This window comes from Nelumbo lutea, chromosome 3 (assembly GCF_056320005.1).
Source record: "Nelumbo lutea isolate HS-2025 chromosome 3, American lotus-T2T, whole genome shotgun sequence".
Classification (NCBI taxonomy): Eukaryota; Viridiplantae; Streptophyta; class Magnoliopsida; order Proteales; family Nelumbonaceae; genus Nelumbo; species Nelumbo lutea.
Genome location: NC_142686.1, coordinates 84663426 through 84673165, shown reverse-complemented (window position 1 = coordinate 84673165; position 9740 = coordinate 84663426). Strand labels below are relative to the sequence as shown.

The window sequence follows — 9740 nt, the reverse complement described above, 5'->3', positions numbered from 1 at the left end:
AGAGTTGTCGTGGTGAGAAATTTCAATGATTCCCTACCTTTGGTATTAAGGCTTGACGCATGCCTCAATTGAATCTTGGAGGGAGAGAGAGAGAGAGAGAGAGAGAGAGAGAGAGAGAGAGAGATCCAAAAAGTGAGGTCTGTCTATTTACTTCATATATAATATTTATTGACTGTTTACAATGGATAGGTGCTAAGAAAACGGAACTAAATAACAAACTGAATACATTTGAAATGAGAGATTCAAAATTTTGGTCCTTAATGGTTGGTGTTTTTGAACGGGTTAGAAGTAACGGAAGGGGAATGGGTTCAAGATCTTATTACCAATAGATTTGATAATTTTGTAAAATTATTATTTTATCAATTATGGTAATTTTAGAGAAACTTAGTATAATACAATTTTGTTAGCTTACAAAATTAATATTGGTGAATTTGGACAAATTAGTTTTGATAATTTTGGTAAGTAATTGTGGTAAACTATTTCTGTTCAATTTCATAATTAATTTAGATATACTATTTTTAGTAAGTTTGGTAACTAATGTTTGTAGATTGGTTTTGGTAATTTTGTAAAATTCATTTGCCAAAAAAATTAATTAATACAAATTTTGTAATTTACCAAAAAGATTAATTTTCAATAAATTAATATTGGTTAACTATGAAAAGTTAATAATTTATCAAAAGTTATTAATTTTTGAAAATAAGATATAATTAATTTGTGAACAAATTTATTGAATAATTTATATTGAAAAATAAAATATCAGTAATTGAGTTGACAAAAAATATTTAAAATTATTACATTTTTAGAAAACTATTGCAATAATTGTTGAAAAAAAAATTATTTCATTTTCAGAAAACTCTTGATAAAGTATTACGTTTTTAGGAAATCATTGATTAATTTATATTAGAAATATTAAAAGCTAAAGAATTTTGATCAATTTTTATTGGAAAATAAAGGATAAGTTATTATTATTTCAGTAAAGTATTGAAAACAAAATATTGATAAACTATTACATGTTCAGAAAAATTATTAATTAATTTATATTGGAAAATAAAAGATAAATTATTATAATATGAAAAATAATTATAGAGTGATCGCAAAGCTTATTGGCCGTGACTATAATAACTGAACAGTGCTTATAATTCTTGTGGCTACCCCTAATTGGACTAGATTCGGACCTTAATTTTTGTTGGACTAGACCCTGGGCTTAGACGTCAATCCCAAGTCACAAATGGACCCCTTTTGTGATAAGAAACATAATTTTATAAAACAGATTTGCATATAAAAATTCTATTTTTATAAAAACATAATTTTATTGATTTAAACATTATCATAATTAAGAAGATGTAAATAGGGATAGTTTTTGAAGCCCACATAGACCTATAGCCATGATCGATTCCTGGGTCAAACGGTCCAACCATCTAATTTAAAGCCTATAAATGGTTTTAAGGTCCAAAACCAAACCCAGAGCCATGATCGAATCCTGGGTCAAACGATCCAATCATCCAATCCAAAGCCTACATATGGTTTTAAGGATCAAAACCAAACCCAAAGCCATGAGCATTCGTGGGTCAAATGGTCTAACTGTCTAGTCTAAAACCCACATACGATTTTAAGGTCCAAAACCAAACCCAAGCATAACAAATTCCTATATCAAATGGACCGGCCATCCAATCTAAGGCCAATTTACAATTTTAACGTCCAAATAGAAGTAACTTCAAATAGTTGGGCAAGCAATGGATATAACACAAAAAGATTGGGTAAGATTTGTAGATGGACCCTTTTACTTGGAACGTTGTATTTTGATTTATCTATAGTACAACTAGGAATGGCAATGGGTGAGGTAGGTCGGTGTTTTGATTGCCCCATACCCAATCCTAAATTCAAATTCACCGCTCCATCCTCGCTCTGATGGCTAAAAATCCTAATCCCGATGAGAGAGTACGGAGGATCTCGTAAAATCATAACACTTTATTATTATTATTATTATTATTATTATTTTAATTTTGATAAATGTAGCATCTTATTTCTAACTTTTTGCACATCCCCGATTTGTTCATGACAACATGCCAATACCCCAATCCTTGAGGTTTTTATGTCTGTCCCACTCCTACGTCCTTCCAATATCACTCTACCAACCCTTGTCATTGTCACATGCTCTTCCTTTTATTTCTCAGGAAACGAAACTGGAAACTGGAAACCAGTCAACCAGTTAACCGACTAACTTCAGTTCAATTCCAATTACCGATTTTCCAAAAACCAATATTACTGGTTTGGTTCCCAAAAAAGGCTCACGGTTCGGTTGAACACTCCTAGAGGCCTAGACAATGCCACTGCGAAACTGTCAATACGACCACCTATTAACTGACAGTGTCACGCAACTGACCCTCTCCACTATCGCATCAAAAATCACAACTGATGATGCTATTACCATTCATGCCTATATGCCAATACTATTGGAATAGGGGGGAGTTCGGATCTTCTACCCAATCTAGGGGGGTTAGTGTGTTGTGGGTAGAGTTTGTGTGGGCAGGAGAATGGGTCTCAGACTTCCTACTTTTGCCTCAATATCGATGTTATTTGCATGCTTCAATAATTTAATAATTTATCTTATTATTTTAGTTAATTAATTTTCTACATATGTAATCATTTTCAAATTTTTTGAAAGTTTGATAATTTATCTTTTATTTATCAATAAAAATTAATCAACAAATTAATTATCTTTTATTTTCCAATTTAACTAATTCAATAATGTTCTGAATATGTAATAATTAATTTTTTGAAAGTATACTAACTTTCAACAATTTATTGGAAATTTAATAAATTACTTTTATTTCCTTAAAAATGAATCATAAATTAATCAAAATTAATTACCTTCTTTCTTATAATATAAATTAATCAATAATTTTTAAAAGTTCAACAATTTTATATAATTATCTTTTTAAAATACAATAATTTATCTTCTTTTTTCCGATATAAATTCATTAATATTTTTTCTGAAGATGTATTAATTTATCAATATTATTTTGTCAATGAAATAATTTATCTTTTGTTTTAGTAGGAATCTGTTGAATTAAAAAAATATATATATGAAATAAAGTAGTTTCTCGAAGAGAGAAGGAAGAGTGAAGGAGGAGTTGAAGAAGAGAAGTTGAAAAGAAAAGATAATTAGTCAAAAAACTAATTATCTTTTAATTTTTGATAAATTATTAATTTGTCATAATTAATCAATATTAATTTACAGAAAATAATTTTTATTAAATTGATAAAATTAATAAATTTCAATAAATTTTCATAATTAACCAATATTAATTTACCAAAATTAATATTTTTGGTAAATTACAATTTTTTATTAATTAAATTTTTGATAAATTAATTTTGCAAAATTACTAGAACTAATCTACAAACTTTAGTTACCAAATTTACCCAGAATAATATTTCTAAGTTAGTTACGAAATTGAAAAAAAAAAGCTTATAGCTCCTATATATATATATATATATATATATATATATATATATATATATCTATATTGTGTGTCCAATTACCATATTAATAAAAGAAGTTTTGCTAGCACCATTAGGACCGAGCATACCAAAACATTCCCCTCGAGGCAAAGCAAGTGACAAATATCTGACTGCAACCTTTTCCGGGTTCCCATCCTTCCCTGGATAAACCTTTTTGATATTATGGCAGATGATAGCATGACTTGTATGTGGCTCACGTAGTAACTGTTCAACTTTCTCCCTCTGAAACAAAAGCAAGTAAGAATATTAATGATGGAATTAACATCCAAATAGAGAATGCACGAAATAGCTTTATAACAGCTGCATTGCAAAGGGAATTCAAAGCTCTGATTCAAAATGAGCATATATGAAGCTCTTATAAAGAGAACTATAAGGGTCCTTTTGATTTGCAGTCAGAATTAATATTCTTCGGAATTGGAATCAGAGTGGCCTATTCTTATAGTTTATTTGGTTCAGACAAGAATTAGAATCAAGTGGAATGTGATTTTATAGATAAGGGAAGGGGAAGGAATGGCCATTCCCTCAAATGGGGGAATACCATTCCACCAGAAATAGATATGAAACTCCGATTATACCCAATCAAACAGTTGGAATTGAAATGATCCATTCTGATTCTGATTCTGATTCCAAACCCTTATTCCCGCAAACTAGATAGGCTCTAAATTTTCAAACAACAGCAGAACCAGTTAAGCAGATTATTGCAGTTACATTCACTTGGGAAGGATGGACCCTGAACAAAGAAATGAAAAAGAAAGCCACCCAAAAGCCCTGATTCGAATGTGCATATGTACCCTACTACTGCAATCATGAACATGTCAATTCATATGAGATAGTAGGCTTTAAGTACTCTTTACCATAAGATAAAATGGGTCAAGCGTAGTCAGACATGCAGCAGTCTTAACTTTTGAAAAAGCCGTTGACACTAGAAAAGCCAAGGATATTTGCAAATTTACGAAGATGAAGAAGGCAAACTGTATGCTGTAGTCATTGAGCGTGAAGAACTTTAACCCTGCGAGTTAAAGAAATTAGTAGAACCTGAAAAGAAACCCAAGCAACAATTTAAAAATGAAAAAAGAAAATCCCCATCTGATTGCACTTTACCTATCAATAAACCAAAGATCACCAAACATAACATGTAAGCTGATGATATGAAAAGAAAATATGCATGAGAAATCATCCAATAGGGACCACCCCCAAGTCCATGCATTTTCATCATGATTCTTAGATTCAGTTCCTTGTTGTAAACAAGAGATGTCAATATTACCTACACCAAAAGGAATTCTTGAGAAGAAAATAACTTTTAAAAAACTTAAAAGGTTAAAAATAAACTGAAATGATGACAACTAATTTAGAATGAAAATACACCATAGAGTTTTAAAGTGTTGGAATTCACATATGGGTAGTGTATACTGATTGAAAGGGACTTGTATGCTGATTGGAATTCACATATTTGTAATCAGAAGATCAGCATTTTAATGTGTAACCCTACCTAGATTCAAATAGCAATCTAGACTAGAAATGAAAAGTCAATCCCTAATCCAACATGAATGGGAAATGATTGGATATCGATACACCCCCTGATCTGGATAGGATCTCAACCTGGATTCAACTAGGTTTTTTATATTTGGATTTGGATACAGTTGCATCTGCTCAAGATCTAATCCATTTCATGTACTAGCAGCAATGCATACTTATCAACCAAATTCAACAATTGTGATTTTTTTTTTGTACTGCAAATATGTACTGACCTCTCATAAATATATGTACTGACCACATATATTTAACATAAACATTTAATTCCTCACAGATCAGGACAGCCAAATAACCAATCAAGACAACAGTTGTATTAGGGGTGAAGTAAGATGTTTTAGACTTATAGATCAAAAATGGGAAAAAAAAAGGCATACTTGAATATTGCAGGGGCTTCTCTATGTTTTCCCACCAGAATCCTGCTCATTATATGGGTGACATCAAGATAATCATCAGTGAGGGGCCCAATGTGAAGTTCACTGTTATCCTCTGAGGACTAGACAAGGTAAGCCACACCGTCATCATCTTTGAAAATCGTCATGTCCCTGCTGTCAAAACCATGGGGCTGCATGCTGTAAAGGTACTCAAAAGGGCCTATTGGAGAATTGCTAACAGCTACACCCGCGGATGCTTTGGTGTAGTTGAGTGACTAAGTAATCATGCCCATATAAATCTCCACTCAAACCTTTCCCCAGATATCAGGCCACCGAGGCAAAATGAGGAACAGATTTCTCAGTTCAGCCCTCTGTGGCTTCTTATCTGTTCTTGTATTCTTCTTATCTGTCCTTGTAGTAGACCAGACTCACCACCTACAGAAATTAGAACAAAATTTGTCAGTCTATAGTCAAACTATCAGCCTACAGAAATTGGTTCCTGTGTTCACTAGGGTCAGCAATGCTTAGTATATTTTCTATCTATGTTTAGCTGATATTAGCTATAATAAAAGTACTGATTTTTTAGATTGGTTAATATAAGTATATATTTGACTTGTGATTTTTTTCCTTTTAGCTAAAGGTGTACAATCCACTCAGAATTTAATCAATTATAATTATCCTTGAACACTAGAAATTTGTATTTGTGATAAAAGCTGAATTCTTGTTTTGATCAACCACGATTAATTTTTTATATAATTATATATTTTAAAATTAAGGTATAACTATCATGTTCCGAGCACCCCTTGAGGGCAGATAGCCTTTTCTAGCCTAGCCACCACTAAGAATTTACAAACTCCATCATTGGAGAATTAATCCTCAATACTTCTAAATTCTATTCACCCCTGCCTCAGTGAGGCTACTGGCTTAACATGGTGTTCAATTGAACCAAGGGGACCAATTGGGAAAAAGGATCCATGTGGAAGAATGACAGAACTTCAGAAAGGGTACTGAGCTGACCTCGATGAGGACCATCATTTGGGGCTAGAACTAGCACCAATCCCATAGGGTGTATGCTTCACTAGTTCACTTCAGGTTTGAATTTCTGACACATCAACACTAATTCACGTTTGACTGGTTAGATATGCCTGACCACTGAGGCCTTTCTAGCCCAGCAGAGCTCAACTAGATTGGGGCCTCCTTGCTTCTATGTCCAGAGGCAAACAATTGGAGTCTTTGCTATGTAACCTACTCCAGCCAATTTCCCAGTCAACTGACAACGACGACATTAGGCAAATATAACTTGTGATTCACAAATATTTACATAAAAGTACTGTTGTGATCAGGACTCAAGGGTCTTGATTCCAAATATATAACAAGGTGCCAAAAATGCTCAGACGGGCTATCCCATCAGTTGTCAGCAGTTGAGACTAATGGCTTTATACTTATTACACAAAAAATTAGATGCAATTGTACGTTTTCAAATATTATTTCATGTCAATACTTCAAGTTGAAACTTGAAAGCTAAAACTCATTGCTTGTGTCATGCCATGAATAGAAAAAAAGCCATCGATGCAGAAGACTACTGAACAAGAAAATTGCTCAAACGCTTGCTTAGAAAACTATTCTCCATTTCTTTTTTCCTTAATGAATAAAAGAACAAAGTGATTTTATCTGTTCTTCTTATTTGATGGAGAGAGAGAGAGAGAGAGAGAGAGAGAGAGAGAGAGAGAGAGAGAGAGAGATCATACTTCAAATGGGGAAGTAATTTAATACCTAAATGTATTCTCTTCATCTTACCTTATCAATATAACAAAATAAACAAAACTGGATGAAATACATACAAGTGAAATTTACAGAACCATTGGAAGACATAAAAATCAAAACTCCCCAAAGAAAAAGGTGATACAATATCATCCAGAAACCCTGTGAAGGCACACTTGAAGGTGTGGAATATAAGGTAAAAAACAGGCACACTTCCTCTAGAAACCCTGTGAAGGCTATGATGTCTCAGTTGAACTTGGTCCCAGAGAACTACAAGCACATTTTGAAGGGTGCAACAGGAAGCATAGGCCCTGGAGAAATCCTTGCTTTGATGTGACCTTCAGGTAGCGGAAAGACAACCTTCCATATAATCCGGCTCTTAAGAGGAGGTTAGCCAAATTAGAAATCTTGTCTCAGCTCAGGTCAATGATTTAATCTATTTTTCATGTGTATTAGTTTAATTCCAACCTTTGGGGTCTGTCCCAGATGAACTTATCCAGCTCAGCTATCAGCTTAGCTATATAATCACCATAATCTTTTATATGAAGACTGTATTTTATATAATACGGGAGAACACTTGAATTTACAGGATCGGATTTGTAACCCAAGATGATGTTGTCTTCCCTCAATTAAAAGTGGAAAAAACCTTGGTTTTTGCTGCACTTCTCAGACTTCCTAGCAACATGAGCCAACAACAGAAGTTTGCAAGAGTAGATATGATTGTGAAGGAACTAGGCCTTGAGAGGTTCTAATGCAATTAGATCTAAATTTCTCCATTGAAAATTTGTGATGAACACTCATAAGGTCTAAGATTAATTAGATGAAAATGAGGCTTGAATGTGTATGAAGTGATTTACATGATTACAAGTTATAATGAGTAACTGTGATTGCCCTCTCTTTTTCATCATATATGTCGCCATACAAGAATGGGAGGAGCATTTGTGAAAGGAATATCTGGAGGCGAAAGGAAAAGGACTAGTGTTGTTTATGAAATTCTTATGGATCCCTCATTGTTGTTGCTTGATGAACCCACTTCAGGCCTTGATTCCACCTCTGCAAATAAGCCTCTTCATATTCTTCAAGGAATTGCTAAGGTAACATTTTCTCTTTTATACTTCCTAGAACTGAAGCTTGCTAGAGAGGAGGATGACTACTCTAATGGTTGCACTCAGTGGATCCATAGGCAGGAAAGACAATTATCATTACAATTCATCAACATTCAAGTAGAATGTTCCACATGTTCAACAAGATTTTGCTCATATCAGAGGGATGTCCTGTGTATTATGGGAAGGCTAGAGAATCCATGGAGTACTTCTCATCATTGAGGTTTGCACCTCAGATAGACATGAACCCTGCAGAGTTCTTGCTAGACTTGGCAACTGGGCAAGTTAACGACATAAGTGTCCCAAAAGACTTGGTGACAATTTCTATAATATTTGGTTTTTCATTTCCATTTTATGAGTTACAACAGCAGTGACTAAAGGACATTAATGTTGCTTATCTTGTGATGAAATATCAATCTATCAGTATGTACAATTGAAGTACAAAGTCTGGGTGGAACCTAAAGAAAAAGCAGAGAACCATGGCATGGAAAAGATACCACAGCACCTTCAGTTAGCTATTCAAGTTAAGGAGTGGACCATGAGTTGGTGGGAGCAGTTTATAATATTATCGAGGAGAACATTTAGAGAGAGATACAGAGGTTACTTTGACAAGCTAAGGTTTGTGCAGTCCCTTGCTTCTTCATGACAATATTCTCTCAGTACTATTGATTGTAGTATAACAAGCCAAGTAGAGAACCTACAAATAATTTAACTGGGTCGTCATCTGTCAAGTCAACAACTAATCTGATCTAATTCTGTACTTAGGGAGCAGGGGAACCCGTTGCTGATGCTGTTTTAAGCATCAAAAGAGCTGGGATGATTGCCTCTTTGGTCCTACTGTTGTTTCTCCTCACTGGAGGTTACTATGTCCAGGTACTCAATCATACTTGTATCAGCAACAGTAAATGAAAATTTCCTTAACAAAGAAATATAGAAAAACAATGTTCCAGATAAGGAAATAAATACCTGGAGTTGACATTTTAGATTTTCACCAGCATTTCATTCAGACATTTTTTTTTCTTTCTATTATTTATTTCATTTCTTTCTTTTGTGTTTTTTGATGCTTTTTATTTTGGTGAACAGTCACTCGAACCTATCATGTTTTTGGAAATATATGGACTAGGGAGAGGTTAGATAAATAATTTAAACCTGAATGAACTATATTCAATTACAACCCCGATAAAGAAGGAAATTAGAAAGGAAATAAATCTCTCTTAATAGGTAAAGCTCCATCTCAGAAAGGCAAAGTTTAGGTACAGCAGAACGGAAGAATAAAATTCATGCTGCTGAACCCCGCTGATATAAGGAACCCAGACAACAATTACATTATGCCTTATAAGAGCTATAAATCTAGATCAAGTGCTTATTGAGAAGGTGTTCAACATCTAGGTCAGCTTTCAGTATTTTACTTCTAATAAAACAGGCCCACACATTCTTCAAAAACAGTGTT

At 33.5% G+C, this 9740-nt stretch overlaps 1 pseudogene; it reads left to right on the top strand.

Moving 5' to 3' along the window:
* The first annotated feature begins 4479 nt into the window (after positions 1-4479).
* Positions 4480-8936, top strand: LOC148866159 (ABC transporter G family member 26-like; annotated as a pseudogene).
* The last annotated feature ends 804 nt before the right edge of the window (positions 8937-9740 follow it).